Source organism: Cyanistes caeruleus, chromosome Z, assembly GCF_971803275.1.
Source record: "Cyanistes caeruleus chromosome Z, bCyaCae1.hap1.1, whole genome shotgun sequence".
NCBI classification, from domain to species: Eukaryota; Metazoa; Chordata; class Aves; order Passeriformes; family Paridae; genus Cyanistes; species Cyanistes caeruleus.
Window position 1 is genome coordinate 32,390,418 of NC_141732.1, and position 17,258 is coordinate 32,407,675.

Sequence of the window (17,258 nt, forward strand, 5' to 3'; positions counted from 1 at the left end):
GTAATATTTACCTCATCAAAACTCTTCTATTCATCTTTCAAATCTCCTATAGCTTGTAATTAAGGAAACCTAGAAATTAACACCTCACTGGTTTGTATGTCATGCAGCCATGTAGAGGAATGAATCACTGCTGCACTTGAATTTTTGTGTTTCTTTCCATTTTCAAGTTTAAAACAGAAGAAAAAATAAAAACAACTGAATTTTTTTTTCCATAAAACTTTTTTCAAATACAATTTCATAGATTGAGAGATTTTGTAGATAACATAAAATAACAGGTAATCATGTGAAGCAGATGATGTCTTCACCTGTACAATTATTTACTGGAACAGGGTGGCCTTGGAAATTTTAGGCTGTGCTATCTGAACAAGGAAATAAAATAGATGAATTTCCAAGTTATTTGAATACCACGAATTTCCCAAATGTGTGACTTCAAAACACTTCAGAAATTCAAACACAGTGAAATACAGTGACATTCTAAAACCAAATGTTTCTTTTTTCTTTACTGAAATGATAGCTCTTCAATTTTGAAAAGTTCATTACTTTTATATTGATCACAACTTTTATTTTCTTATTACCTTCAGTTTTGCTGTTACTCATACTTTTCCTTAACCACTCTCTACTGGCCATTTACAGATGTGCCGAGTTAGATCTTCCATTTCATTAAAAATTTTCTCATCTGCATTTTCATATACAGAAGCATATAGAAATTGCTCTTTAACAATACCTCTAATGTTCCCAGACAGGTAGTATCTTGTTCACACAAACATGCTGTTCCTGCTTTGTTTACAGACATCAGACAGAAGTAAGTCTACATTGAAGATAATGACAATCTTTCTTACTACAGAGTTAAAAACTCAAACTTTTTCTACAGTAATTCAAATGACGTATTAATATCAGTATCAGATGAATACCATAAAATAAAAAAGAAGTGTAGATTTAAATGTAATCGCTTGCCTTGTGGCAAGATTAATTAAATTTCATAAACAAATATTGTCCAACAGGACATCCAAGAGCTCATTATTTTCTTAATATAATCTTTTATTTTAAATAAATCCAGTGTTACTTCCAAAGCATCCACTGCATGTAAGATGGATTTTCATCTTCCAAGTAGTTGCAACCTTAACATAATAACATGTATATTAACATGTAACCTGAATAGCAATATTTTGACAATATTTACCCCACCCTGTTCTCTTTTTAAATATGAACTACTGGGAGGTTTGTTTCTGGTATTTTAGGAAGTTCACAAGCTATCAGAAAACTGTATTACTTCTGTATTGGAACAAGATGAAAATTCTTAATTTCACTTCAGCTAAATTTCAGCTGAATTCCCCTAATATGATGCACTCCTTCCTGGAATCAGGTACTCAGATACTCATTTTCTTCAAATGTCAGCTAATCTCCAATTATACATAATTTCACATGATGAAACGTAACTTTAACTTAATGGATTTGCAAAGAAAATTGGATGTTAACAATTGCATTATGGGGAAAGTAGTTCTAGGAACTTCCACCCAGACTATCATGCAATTACCGTCCTTTCAGTGTACAATTCTCCCAGTGGCAGAGTAGTAAACTACAATAAAATGTAGTTTAACGATGTTTGAAGTATAAGAAGAAATTTTTTATCAACTCAATAAATATGTCGATCAACATATATTTGATTTCAGTAAGAGTTTGAAACATTCATTATTCTTGCAAAGGAAAAAAAAATCTGAAAATATGGTTTTCAGACCTCATGCTTTTATTTAATTCTACAAAATAAATCTAATTGCAGAATTAATTAATAAATGGTAATTCAGAATTTTCCTACCATTAATTAAAATCCACAAGTCACTAAACACTAGTATTTTTAACTGCTATCACAGACATGGAAAAAGTAACTCAGTTAAAGCTGAAGGAATCTGTGGTAACTCACAGCTATTACAGCATAGTGGTATTTAGAAGATGACAACTGTAGAAATAGATTTGTCTATTAATCAGATGAGCAATTGCTTAATTACTGACTGAACAAAAACAGCTAAAGCAGCTGTGTATATAAAGGTGTATATAACTGTCTATTTTAAATAAAGTGATAGATGTGCTGCTGTTTTCCCCTGTTCAAAGGCAAAGCAAAGCAAAAATGAATTAGATCTACAAAAAAATTGGGATGAAACGTTTGTAAAATTATTCATAGTTACATGTTGTTATAGATCATAGTTTAACTCATCAATTTCTTTTCCCAGGGAGTTTTTGTGATTCCAAAATCTATAGGAGCATTTTACTTGGGTACATTGTAGCTCAAACACAATATAGAAAAAAGTAGTGTTTTAAGGACCAGACTGCCTGGTTTTGCTTTGTATAGAAGATTTGTAGGGGCATTCTGTTTTGTTTTGTTTTGTTTTGTTTTGCTTGTTTTTCTTGCTTTGCTTTGTTTCATTTTTGGGAGTGTTTTTTAGACCACTATACCACTAGTTTACAGGAAAAGAAAACCCAGCTTGAAATATGACATTTATAACCCTTTTGGTTTCATAAAGTCTCCTTCCCTTCAGCTCTCACACAGCATCAGTTATGCCATCTAGCTCCCTGCAAGTACAAATTCAAGTACTATGAGACAGGTTTAAAACTTGATCAGAACAGCTTGATTCTGACTACCTGTTAGAGTCCTTCAAAGATTGTTTCAGCATATGTCAATGCCATGCAGAATATGCAACACTTCCTTTTATTCCCAAGCTGCAGCAGTCTGACAGCATGAGACATTTGGTTCTAACTATTTCAGGAACTTTGAGATCTGTTGCTCTAAAAAAATGTCTTGAAAATGCAAAGGCATAATTTGACTCAAAAGAACATCCAGGGCCCTATAGATGTGTGAATGTGACTTTTATTTCTGATGTAACTCCTTCGAAACAACCTTTATCGTCATAAGTAATAGTAGTTGTCAAGTAGTTTAATTTGCTAGTAAGAAACAAAATGAGAAGAGATAATTTTTATTATTTCATATTCATTCCTTGCAAATAGTATTTGCTTTCCATATCATGAATGATTTGTACATTTTGGACACCCAGCTGGGTAAAAAACTTTGAAAACAATGAAACCAGAAGAATAAAGTTGCAAAAAATAATGATTGCAGCAAATAATTATTAGCAGCTTTTGTGAGCCCACATTTAATTACTGATTTCAATAATAATTTCACAAATTTTATTTCATGCAAATACGTGATTTGGCTTCATAATACATAGACGTTTGTTTCACATATAGATCTTTAAACCAGGAATTTGATAAAATCCAGATATTTCATATAGATCCAGATGTGCCTTTCCTGATTTTGTATCATACAGGACGACATATGAAAATGGATACACTAATAGTAATATACAAAGCTTCTTCCGCTTTTAGGTTTTTTTTTTCTCATTTAGGGAATCCAAATTATCACCTGTCAGAGAAGAAACAAAACCAATTACCAAATATTTTAAAAATTACTTCATAATCCTTTGGAGGACAAAAACCTTTCTGGTAATTTTTGTGTGTGAATGCAACAGTCTGGTTCAGCAAGATTTTTTTAAACATCACTGTCTTCTTTCGTCACATTGTAAAAACATCAAATACTATGAAAAAAAATGTCTTTTCTTTAATGTGTTGTCACATACTCTTTGCTGAGTCATTCAAAACCAAGTTATACTGTATTGACACATAATTTTGATTCTTTTTTTAATCTTATATTTTCAGCTCACACAACTGCAGAAACTTTGCAAATACTTAACGAAAAATCACACTTTTATTTGTAATGGAGAATGCTAAGGAATAAGACGAGAAAAGATTCTCAAGATTCCTCTAGAAAACTTGAGCAGTCTGATACAGCAGACCCTGAAAGGAAAGGGAGGGTCAAGACCACTTTTGTTTGTTTGTTTCTACTTTTGACACACTGGTTTTCTCCTAATCATTACTGTGGGGAAAGAGAATAATGTGTTACTATTTAGCAGGTGGGAAAATGGTAAAATGATATTACTGTCAAGTACAATAAATTAGGTTTTAGGTCACATTTTGTCATCAAAGAGAAAATAGTTCATATCAAGTCCCTTCAATGATGGACAACAAAAAATTATATTAATTCTAAAGCATTCAGAGATCTAGAGAATTTAGAGACTATTATTTTTCCTTCCTTAACCAGATACTGTGCTAGGATTTTTTCTGTTTGTTTTTATGACGGAATCCTTTAATAAATTTCCATTATGGAAGATTAGTTTGCATTTATAAAACTTTGTATCAGCTTTTCAAACAAAATACTGTGTAGTCTCATAGCTTATTTCAAATTATGACCTTCCCACCTAGTAAATTAACTTTTTCACAAAATTATATTATTTTTTGATTTTTGATTTTTTCTCTACAGTCAAAACTTCATGCAAGGAAATGGTGTTGTCTAAACTGGTCACACCTAAAATTTTCTGTTTATAACTGGCAGCATCTCTCCTTTTTATTGTTCTATGAAGCATCTGTTATGAGACAAAAAATATCTTTGTTTACCCTCCCAATGGTTCATATATCCTTGGCAAATTCCTGCCAAAGACAGATGAAGGTGCATAAAAGCTGTTGCAGCTGCTGGCAGCCGCTGTGCATAAAGCAGCAGAGCCCACGCAGGAGCACCGTCAGCATGTGGCACAAAGCAGGCAGTCTGTGTGTCCCGAGGATGAGGGCATCCCTGCCTATTTCAGTAATTCCCAGGAACACAGGCTGGCTTACACCTGTGAAGGAGCCCTCTACTTACGTCATTATCCACACTCTGACATCAAGGCCTTCTCCTTTGTTGGACAGCCTGCCCCTCACTTGGCCTGTAAGTAAAAGGAGGGGGGAAAAGAAATCAAACACTAAACTACTGCATAAAAAGCTTAAACGATTTAAACAATCTGTTCTCCATATTACACAGGCAGACAATAACATCCCCAAAGCCAGTGCCAGCAAAGACATAATTTACTTTTGCTGCTTGCTGAGGGTTTAAAAATGCAATTACTATCTCACATTGTATAGGAAGGTTTATTCCTTTATGACTCTGAATATCTCTGGATCTGGAAGTTCACTTTGAGAAATACACAAATCTCAAATCCCCATCCTTCCATCTGCAGAATATTCAATGACAAGTGGGAAAAGTAAAGATGTCATTCTTGAGAATTGTCTTTCCTGTGACATTCATATTATCATAATAGAAACCCAAATCTTAGAAGAGCTTTTCATTAAAATAAGTGCTACCTACAAGGAAGGCTGAAATTACTTATGCTTTTTATTTTATTTTTTTTTTAGTTTTGTTGACATTATAGCAGCTTGCAATAGATCTAGCCCACCTAATCACCTAGTGCATTGATGTGACTTTTACTACTACATTTCCAAAAGAAATTTCATTACCAGATGAAGTTTTGTTTTCTTATTTTTTTAAAAAATTACAGTTGGATTGTTTATTGCCGAGATAGTGCACTCAGGATTTGGGCCCTGGTAAGTTCAGAATTCCCTGTCATGAATGATAACCATTATCACACCCTCTCAGAGTTAATTTTGGTGCTTTCGCCTTATATAATAGAACTGCAATGTCTTCAACAGAGAAATTTCTATGGTTATGTGTCTGCATACTTCTGAGGAAAACAAAGCCTTGACCTTCCAGGGCCATCAGAATAATCCAGTAATACAAATGCTATACTATGAAAGATGCTCTATGTGGACTCATAGTTGGCTGATACTTAATTCCTGATGTGAATATCTGAAGCATATTTCAGTCCCTCTCCAAAACTTGAGGGTCCAAAAAGTCCAGACAAGGAAAAAAAAACAAAAACAAAACAAAACAAAACAAAACAAACAAAAAAAAACAACAAAAAAAAAACCCAAAAACCCCAAAAAACCCCAAAAAACCAAACAGATTGGTTTTATCTGCACTGATAAATTAGGAATTGTTCCAAGTATCATAATTACATGGTTTTTTAGTTGGTAGAATGCTGACAGGTAGTCAGCCTGGGTCATCCATCAGTCTCCCCAGCAATCTATTGACACCATTATGGCATTTGAGACCCATCCTGGCTAAGTCAGACCCTCTTTTGCAGCTCTAGAAGGATTTGATGACTCAGGGATGATTCAGATTCAAGCCTTTTTGCACCAGTTGGGCTCAATTAACAGCAAGCACTCCCTAGCACTGTTTCACTTAGTATCAGAGATGTCACCACAGGGGCCACAAATCATCATATTCTTGCTTACAGTATTACCAACAATAGAGTCATCTGTCACAGCTCTGGAATGTGCTCATCATTTTGTTTAACTGATTTATATTTCAGTGTAAACTGTTTGGTGTCTTCAACTGCGTCTGTTCCTGTGCATGGCCAGATTGCAAACAGCAGGGAAAAAACCCTATCATCCATAAGCAAGCATTTAATTTCTTGGCTGAAAATTTCACACAGGAGAGAGATCTCTAGTTTGTATGCTAGTAAAAGCATTTACAGCTGAGAAACCTTCACAGAACGGACTGCCAGTTATGAGAATAACTTTGCATATGACTGAACAAGTCCAACCCACTTGCATTCAAATTATCTAAAATGAATAAATGAATGGTCCCAGTTCTGTTATTCTTCATTCTACTCTTGTTCAGTGCATAGAGGTTTAGACCACCATAAAGTCATGCCAGTTGTTTTACTATCTAAACAGGTTTTTTCAAGATTTCTTCTCTTATCACAGTTATTTTTTCAGGAAAAAAAACCTGTTTCCTGATTACTCTAGCTATTGAACAAAAATTAACAAAAAATTGTGGTAGATGAATCTCCAAAGCTTTATGATTTGGCTCAGAGGACTCTGTCCTCTATCCAAACAATAATTTGAAAGTGGTTGGCTAGAAGTCAGGAATTTCTATTTGGAGCTTCTCTGAAGTATCTTAGTGAGTGGGTGAAACTAGAGGATTTTCCTCAGCATACCAAGACAGTGAGTGCAGAGAGCTCCGAGTGTCTCTGAAAGGAGTCCTAGAGAAAGTAACATCAAGGTTCTATTTCAAGATTATCGTATTGGGTGAGTTTTATAGGGAATACTCTCTTTATGCCAGACTCCTTCCAGCACAACAAAGACAATTCTTACTCATTCTGTGCTTCACACATGCAAACTGAAATTTCTTTCCAACAGTATCTCTAAAAGTCTTTTGAACACTAAAATGGGAAATCCCTCCAGGCAAAAGCTGAGCCTCCACACAGCATGTACAGCTCCCAGTACATCTGACTCTGACCTACACTAACAGTACATACAGAGCAAAGGAACTCAGATATTATGTGATCTGGCATTGAGGTAAAAGCTCAGGTACTACTTTTTTAAACTAACTCATGCATGACAAAAGAAAATCTTTCATTAAAAAAAAAAAAAAATCAATCATAATTAAAAGTGTTAGGTCATTTTTGTGCTTGTCTTTAACTCTTTTTTGACCAGGTTTTCTTTTTCTAAGGATGTGTAACACAGCATTAGGAGTACACATAACACAATAATGGTAACTGTGACCTTTAGCCATTTATGCAATGTAGACAGAAAGACTAAGTGACAGTAACTCCTTTCTCTTGGATGGATTGGAAAATGGCGAATGAAATCTCTTGCCAGTCACCAGATGGTGCAGTTATCAACATTCCTACAAGTTTTGTTCAACTGTATGTATGGTTTAAACTTAGGGAAAATATTCTTTGTTGCTCATGGAGATTTTCATCACAAAGACATTGCATTTGATAAGCAATTACTCCAATTTGAACAGTTTCCTGAATGCATATATTATTGTGATAACAATAGGAAAATACATACTTTGATGTATAAAAATAGAGTTTCCAAGATGCAATCTAAAAAATTGATTGTTATTTTGAAGATGGAAATTTGTATCCATAGCTTCATAATTCATGCATTTCATGTTCATCTGGTAATGTAATTCATACATGGTAATATTCACAGTTTCATACAATAGTAATATTGCACAGTTTAATATATTCAGCAGGAAGACATTATTCAATATCTTTGACTAGAAAGAAAGAAAGTTCAGCAAGAACGTAACACTACTTTGCATTCATTTTTTGTTACTGAAAATACAGTTATTACAATACTTTTGTATACACTAATAAATTTAAGAATAAACACTTAAATGTTATCAAATGTGGTAAAATATTAGAGAAAGAGGTTAATACAACCACAGAGATTGATGTATTTTTTAATGTGCAAAAAAGTTACTGCACCTGGGACAAAGCTTACCTTGAAACAATTAGGCAAATTTAATCAGAATTTGAAATTCTAATTCAGATAATTTAGCTCTTATAACTATATATATATATATATATAGTTATAATACATATATACATATACATATACACATACATACATACATACATATATATATAAAATATATAAACATATATAACAAAAACATGTGTATGAAACATACTTTTTCATTGCAAAAGTATGTGCTAAAACCTGATTTTCCTATAAGGCAAATTCAAACAATTGTTCTGTATCCATTGAGCTTGTTCTCAAATAATACTTCCATAATACACACTCATAGAGCAGAAAATAATTTGTCAAATTGTGTCAGTCTTGTACACTGATGGGAGAAAAAGCACATCCCAAAGTACACTTATATTTGAGATAGTGTTTCCTCATTAACAGGGGGGTATGTACATATGTGTGCATACAAACTCAAAATTTTTTTGGAAGCAGGCTCTTAGCCACAGAAATTACTGCTCTTATTGAAGTAACCCAGAAGGAATCTATAAATATACAAGGCCTGAACTTCAACTGCAGCAAACAAAATTATTTATGTCCTAGCTTGATAAGAATACATGGTATGCTACTTCTGATTTGATTAATCCAAGATCCATAACTTAGAGCAGTTCCAGTATTCCCATCAAAGTAAAAAGGTAAACTCACAAGTGTGGCTGAAGTACCTTTATACTGACGGGGAAAAAAAAGGAAAAAAAGGAAAAAACAAACCAGGAAAAAACCTTTCATTTTTTCTGGCCTTCAAATCCTGCTAAGTTTTTTCCTTTCCCTTCTCTGTGAAGGCCAAGAGTCAGAGACTGCTCAAAAAATTGAGTTCTGTGGGTCAGGAAATTTCCAAATTTGTGACTTCACAAGTCAGTGGAGGAAGAGAAACAAAGGACCTGTGATACATTTAGGTTATTTGAGGACCTTGCCATTCTGTATTTGGTCTACTTTAATTTCACAGTTATTTCACAGTACTGAAGAGTGCAAAGCAGTCAATAGTGGGCAGGAACCAATTTTAAGTAGTTAAATGTATTACCCTATTTTAACAGTGGAAAGTTTAAAAGTGGAAAAGAAATAAAGTTATAGATTTATTGCTTTTCTCAAAGTTGATTAATTAAAAAATTTACTGAACTGTTTTTCTCTTCAGAAATATTTGTCAGTGATGCAGTCAGAACCTTAAATGAAATATACCTCTTATATACTTCAGTATATAAATTTCTAACTGCACACTCTTTCTCCAACAAAGAAAAAAACAAAGGAAAATTATTTCATTGATATTTACTTACTGACATAGGTATCCAGAATAGTCCTGGGACATGACCCAAAATTGTAGCATGACATTATGAGTTATTTTGGACTGAAAAGTTCAAGCTTAAAGTAAAAATAGCTATAGCCAGAGGTAAAAAACGCAAGCTAAAGAGAAAAAATAAATGCACTAGAATTGGAGAGGGGGAAAATCATACCAATTTGATTTTTTTTCCTTTTACTTCTCCACGTAATTTTATGGTAACCTATGTAGACAGCTGCCTTAAGTGAGTATGTGTTTAAATTTCTGAATATGTCACACGTATTGAGAATATGTGAAGGAAGAAAACCCTCCAAAAAACTTTCAGCCTCATCTGAGATCATGAATGCTAATGAAATATAAATGTCAAACTGCACAATTAAAAGTAGTGTAGTTTTCCAGTATTAATACTATTTTTTTAGTAATCCTGAACTTCCCTAAGCATACCCATTTCAAGTAAACTGATGAAACCCAGCTGACTGACCCAAAGTGTCCTATTTTACCATTCTTTCTTCGGAATCCTTTGTATAAAATTATCACCATTTGTTGCCTAGCACTACTTGGGTAATACTTTTTGACACTCAGGCCACTGATTAGCTGTCTTTGGGTTTGTAGAGAGAGTGGGGAAATGCAATTTCTGACCCTGCAGAGGCCTATGCACCTGACATCTCAGTACTCTGCAAGGAAGCTCTGCTGACATCAGCTGAGCCGTTCTCAACATGCTGAGTTACATGCAGTTTCAAATACTTGCAGTCTCAGGAGCAATCAGGAGAGGAAATTGTTGGTGCCTTATGTCTCTAAAATCCTAAATAAAACTTAGAACAATCACTCTCTGTTTTGGAAGGCAGGATCTCCAGGGCACTGGATCCAATTTTGCTTGCAAGGCTTGCTTTTAGTTGTCCATTTCACGTAAGGTATATTTTCAGTTAAATCCCTCTTGAATAATAAGTGCAGTTAAGTGTTTTCCTCAGTCCTCAGCCCCGGGCTGCCCTGACTTCACAGTGCAGCAGGATGACACAGCTAAAACCTCCAGAACCTGCACCTGCCTATCCATCTATGCTCAGGTGTGAACTCTTGCAATGTAATTTGGATTGCTCTAACTTCACCTGGGATAGCTTGCTTAAGAAAGAGTGAGAGAGTACCTACTTTTTTAGATTGTGATTTCTGGAGTGATGAATGAAAATCTTCAGAAAAACTGTGAAACACATGGTCTCTTCTGTGAACTACTATCATCCGTTATCCTATAAGCAGGAACTCAGGTCTCCACTTCTGTAAAAAATTACTTCAGCATAGCAATCTGTCTATAGCAGATTTACCATCCATTTTTCAAAATGCAGTATGGAGTGTTGTACTTCAAACCTCTAAAATGTCAGAATCTGTAGTTTAAAGCTGCCCTTGGAAATATACAAGGTTTGAGGTTGCAAATCATCTCTGTAGGTTAAAAAAAAATACTTGTGGGGTAACTTTTAGGTCACCAGATTCTGCACACATGAACGAAGAGAAAATGTTTAGCAACAGATAAAGGGAGAGCTACTGCTTAAATAAAGTGGTCATTCTTTGAAGTATCTGATACTTGTCCTTAATGTTTCAATATGATGAGATTGCTTCTCCAGTATTTACTTTGCACACACATGAACTGATGCCAAATTCTGTGATGACTTGATCAAGTGACCTTGCACACAGAAGATTGTTTTTAAATGGATATTCCCTCTGCTACATAGTAGAAGGAATAAGAAGTTTTTCAATTGGCAGTCTAGTAAATTTCAGGTTTCAAATGTCACATGGGTCTCCATTTCTATTCTTCTGGATTTATTGCTTTAACTGAAAGTTTTTTAAGACTTTTTGCTACAGTAGCAGTAGGCAACAATAATTTAATGTAAAAGCTTAGTGTGCTATGTTACTTTGTCATGTGATTGCACAGTCTAACAAACAATAACTCTTTGGTTTTTCTAACCCTAAAGTTTCTGAGATCTCCACCATCTGTTAAATTGTGAGTATCGCACAATACTTTGGTAAACAATAACATATGTGTGTTACTGGCTTTGAACATAATACAGAGTCAGACTGTACTATCTGGAAGGTAAAATTAATTTATTCTTCCAGATTAACCAAAATACTCAGACTGGAGTACCTTCCATAGTTTGAATGAGTGTAAGAGGTCAGAAACCAAGCAAGTCCATTTTACAATGCAATGAGGCAAAAAAGCAGGAAGATCCTAAAAATCTGCCTGAAGAGGAGACCAAACTTGATGAAGCCCAGAGGTGCATGTCAAAAGACAACTTTTCTGCTGTCTTCAGCGGGATGATTCAGGACTTGTAGAGAGCTGCTCTGCTCTGAAGCCAGAATGGAGAAAGGTCAACCTCCTTTCTTTCTCCTTTCCTGCTTTCAGTGAGAGTGAAGAAAAAAGGTAGTTTTGCTCTGAGGCATGGATTTGCTTTGATTCATCCTAAAGACTTAAATTCTGTGTTGCAATGTTCTTCATGCAACTATATTACTTTGTTTCTCTAATGAAATGGAGACTGAAAACTTTTTTTGTGTTGATGTTCTTGCTTCAAAGAAAATTTGAAGTAGGTCCATCTCCAGGTGTTGGGCTCGTGACAAAAAACTTTTTGTACAATGTCTTGGCAAAAGATGTCTGTTTTCCCCAATAGGTACCATTGGTATTGCCAAATATATTAAACTCATAAACACATATCAAAGAGATTACATTGTTGTTAATTGTGGATGCCATGGCTCAACATTTATAAAAAGAATTCCTGCAATTTTACAATTACACAAGGCAAAAGAAATAGGGAAAAAGCTTTCTTTATGTTTATGAAGTAAAATAGGAGATTTGCAACTAAAAATCAGATATTACAAAACACCAGAAATTGCTGCATTAATGATAAAATTACCAATTATTTGAAGGAAAGATGTAAGAAAACACTAACCATTATGAAAAACAGATAACTATATCCTCTGAATTCTAATGCTTATTCTCAAGGCTGGCAGCAGTTTGTACCAGCTGTTACCTGAGGTTTTTAGTAGAGTGCTCATGTAAGTCTATATACACTTGCATGGAGAAATGAAGATTCTGAATCCTATCCTTCATGTTTCTAGGTAAAAAGGGGACCTGGGTATAGTGCTCAAGAGTATAAACTAGCAAAAAAGATTCTTGTTTTCCAGAACTTTCTGGTTTGCAATGAAAGTGCTACCATGATGTTTAATTTCAGTTGGATAAATATATTCTCATATATATGGTGTTTGTGCTTTGGATAGTAACACTCATGGGAGATACATGTTTTGGTATAGGAGATGTCAATAGAGAAAGATTAGACTAATAATAAGCTGTAGATAGTTTAAGCCATAAGGGACTTTTGAAAGATGCTAGAATTATTAAACTGAAATCTGTACCACAAAAACCTGGTCTGAATCCAAAGGGAACTACTTTTATTGACTTTTATAAATGCTAGAGCAGACTGGTTTCGAGCAAATAATTTTTCCACAGCACTTGTTGTCTTTGTTAGTGAAAATGGGAAAAAAATTAAATAACTTATTTTCACTATTACTTTCAAAATAAAACAGATTGGATTATTATCTCAGAATAAAAAAAAAACACCAAAAAACCACCACCAACAACAAAAAAACCCTTCACCAAAAAAATACATCAGCCAAAAGCTAGTTGAGATTAATAAAAATTATGAAAAAAAGTTCTGCAAATACTAATTTAAAATGAACTCAATGAAAAGTTTATTTTCTAAAGAGAAATAAAACAAAAGAAAATAAACCCTAAGGAAGCCTCTTGGGCTGACTTGGAAAAGTTCATCTTTTCCTTGGTTTTTCTTTTTTTTCAATAAGCTCAAACAAAAATTTCCAAACACAAGTCAGCATATCATGTTTAAGCAGTCAGCATATCAGGTTCCAGAGTTATGGGAGACTATAAGCTGTACAGCTTGCAGCTGGGACAAGGTAATTTTTACACATAGATGTGTAATTTAGATAGTATCTTTAAGCTGTTCATTATTTTTTTACTCTCAAACTGTTGTACCCAAGTGTAAGAAGACTCTGGTAGCTCCAGTCATCAGTGCTTATAATATTATCACTACCCAAAAGCGTCCTCTAAAATACAGTCATCCTATGGTCTTGTCACAAAAGCTGCTGAAAAGCACAAAACCTCAATAAATCAGATTTGTTAATCATATAATGTAATTGAGAGAATTCCCACAGCTTCTGGGAATGCCAACAAGTACTTATCATCTTTGATTATGAATTCAAACGTTTCCATACTATTAGTTAATTATGTAAACTCAGAGAAGATGCACTAAGCTATCATGTTTTTTGAAGTTGTTTACAGGTGCCGTCCGCACCAGTATTGCTGACCTTGTTAAACCATCAAAATGCCAAAAAACATTGGTATTATTTGAGGATTAACTCAAATTTAGTAATTTGTCTTACACATTCTTATAAATGCTGAATCAAAGTTTGAGCTCTATGTAGAATGTCCCATTAAGTGCACTGAAATTGTGAGCTGTATGTATCCCAAAGCGTTTTCCATTTAAAGTCCTAAAAACTATGCAATTCCTACATAAATAACTGTTTGTACTCATAATTTCAGGAATTCTGGGGCAGAATTCTCTAACATTACACCTCACCATCCTGTACTGGTGCTAATGTAATCTACATTCCAGAATATCTTCAGGAAGTCATTTGCCAATTTTCAGTTTCCTTGTTCAATTAGTAGACACTGAACATTTGAAAACCATCAGCTTCTGAAAAATAAGAACACAACCCTAAACCCATCAATGGAAAAAACAAACCCCAGAATGTATTAATTATACTGAAATTTTCAAATACAAAAAGACAAATATTGTAGCTTACCTGTGAAGTTAATCCTTTATTTTATAGAATAGAGATGAAATTTAACTGAATTGCATGAAATATTGCTGTTAGACTGTAATTCCAGAAGTCAAAAAGATGGAAGATTTTTGTTCGCACAAAATTCTTACTTTAACATATTTTTCTTTTTTCCAAAATTTAATTTCAGTGGTGATCTCTGAGTCAGAATTCACAGCTAGAATTATTATAGCAATACCACATCATGGCATAGGAAAAAAATATTTATTACCAGTCCTGATCTGTTCTGCCAAAAAATCCTGCCAAGGAAATTCAGTTGTGAAAATTTATGGAGTGGAATGGTCTCTTTTTCTCTTGATGACACTAATTCTTCTTATTCTGGGTCATGACTTGCATTTATAAGTTTAGTTTTAGTAATGACATGAGAATTTAATGTAGATAAGTGGTCCTTATACTTGATCAATACAACACCATTGGATAAATCACCATCTGATTTATCCAAACTGCTGTATATCCATGAATAAGACAGAATAAAAGATATCTCAAACTGTAGAGTCAGAAGTGGGGATGCCCAGCATTAGTCTCCAGGTGTCCACAAATAAAGACAAGATTTTTTATAATTCTAAGAAGTCAGTGGAGATAAATATTTGTTGTGTGTTTCTTTCAGAACTGATTGGAATCACATAGAAAAAATACTGGTAATTACTTCAAGTTACCTGAACAAAGAGGAAAATGTATCCTATGCCTAAATGAGAAATCCTAGTTTATATTCTACAATAAATGTTCTCACACTCTGCGACCCCACTACAATAATAAGCTCCAAATAATTTCTATATGTGTTTTTTTCTGTTACCACTGAAGCTAAAGGTTATATTATTTCCTATTTCTTGCACTTTGTATTTCATGCCTGACCCATGGCAAAAGACGAAAACATCTAAAATGAGATAAAGTACAACCAAATTATGTATAGTCTTCTGCAATTAAATGACTCAGCCATCCAGGAGGCAAATTTCTGCCCAGGCACTCTCCAGACATATGCAAAGAGAAAGGCACAAGGTTAAAGAACCAAAGATGAGTATACAGCTCCTGTAATAAATTTTGTAAATTTTCGAGGGGTTTATGCTTTACTGAATTGGTCAAAACAATTTGTGTGCTACTCCATCTCTCTCAAACTGAAAGAAAAATAAAGGATATCCAACTTTACCACACAATAGGTTTATTAAAATTTTGTTTGAAGATGAGAAATGTCATAGCGTTTGCACTTCAGGCTGGAAAATTCTTTGAACTCATTCTCTGCGCTTGGCAGGTTTTCAAAATCACAATCACCTGAAACATAGAAATAACCTGTCAATAAAAGGCATCTGAAAGGTTGGAGAGTGCTCTGAGCTATAATTCCAGAATAGTGAGAGGCCAGATGTTTTCCTCTCTGATATTATCTGAAGCAATGTGTCAGACACCTGAGGCCAGAGGGCACCAAGGCAGATATCACCTCATGCAGTTGGGAGAAGTGTGTGGAGGGCACTCTGGAAAGCAGGTGGAAAAGGATGCTATCTAAAGGTGAAGTCCTGTGCCTCTTGCAGCTGCTCCAAGCACAGGGATTTCTGTCATGCACGGCTGACTTCTTCTGACCACCACCCATTGTGGGGCTGATCATAAAGACTCTTCACATCTAAACAGGAAAAAGAAGAGGCATTTTATTAAGATTGTACACCAAACAGTTTTAAAAAATATGTATGCAGACATGTATACATATATATATATATATTTATAATTAAAGAGAGCTATGCAATAATAAATTATTGAAAGAGTGTGTGTCAAATGATGTGCAAATGAAGGTAATTTGGTAGATGAACTGTGCCTGTGAATTTCACTAGATGGACATTTTTTCCAGCCTGTACTCTGGTACATTTTCTGTGAGACACAAAATATGGACTTCAATTAAATGTTGTTAAATTATAATTACTCTTCTTATTACATTTTTACCATTGACAAAAGTGAAGTGCTTTAATTAGCATTTTTAATTGTTTCATTTCACTCTACTTTATAGATTCAGTCTTACTTTATAGGTTTTCTTCTCGAAAAAATAAAGCTTATAAAAAGAAATTATTGGAATTATCTCTTCTCTGTGTCATATACTTTAATAAAATAATAAAAGAAACTGGCTATTTGTGCTGAAGTAACCATATTATAAAAGTAAAGAAGTAGGTGAGAGACTTTAATAGAATATTTTCTCTAATGAATGTAAAGAAGAATCTAAAAAATGAAAATAATCTTCATTTCTGCTATTTCCTAAATACATAACTATACAGAGCAACAACATAACATCCTGAAAATGCAACAACATATCTGGAAAACAGAGTGTGAGCATCAGAATACAGAGTTTAGTTATTACCCTGAAGAGTGAAAAATTAAAGGACATGTCAGAATGATAGCACTGCTCTAAACAAACTGTTTGTTTTAATGGGGAATCAAATTGCTTCTTCTTTGGAAAACTTTTGAGATCTGAAGTGTATTGTATAGGTATAAATTTAGTAAAAGCATAATTTAGCCATTGAATAGCAGCCATAAAAATATTTTTGTGGAAATAATTTGCATTTTCTCATGTAAGAATCCTAAACATATTTGTTTGTGTTTGGGACTATTTTTTGTTTTGACAAACTCAACCCCATAAAATCATGAAGAAACAAACATACTGTCATGGGTTGACTTTACCTTTAAGGTGGTTGTGAGAGCTAAGGAAGTTGAAGTTGCTGGGGTCTGAATGGAGTCTCTTCTCCTGACCAATTATTAGTCATTACTGGGGATTGACAACAATTTTAACCATTGAAAAGGGAGATCAACTTGTGAACCCTACCTTAAGATGTAAAGTCAGGACACTTTGGGTCTCTGTTTCCTGGCTGTGAAAGGTAACAGAGCT

General features: G+C 34.0%; 2 long non-coding RNA genes across 2 annotated transcripts; both read right to left on the bottom strand.

Moving 5' to 3' along the window:
* Positions 1 to 1,726: 1,726 nt before the first annotated feature.
* Positions 1,727 to 14,256, bottom strand: LOC147648322 (uncharacterized). Its single transcript, XR_015280916.1, has 3 exons — positions 14,140 to 14,256; positions 4,742 to 4,805; positions 1,727 to 3,412 (listed from the first exon to the last, which is right to left on the bottom strand). It is a non-coding gene; the product is annotated as an uncharacterized LOC147648322 (long non-coding RNA).
* A 1,284-nt stretch (positions 14,257 to 15,540) lies between these two features.
* Positions 15,541 to 15,884, bottom strand: LOC111941317 (uncharacterized). Its single transcript, XR_002869956.2, has 2 exons — positions 15,799 to 15,884; positions 15,541 to 15,667 (listed from the first exon to the last, which is right to left on the bottom strand). It is a non-coding gene; the product is annotated as an uncharacterized LOC111941317 (long non-coding RNA).
* Positions 15,885 to 17,258: the final 1,374 nt, after the last annotated feature.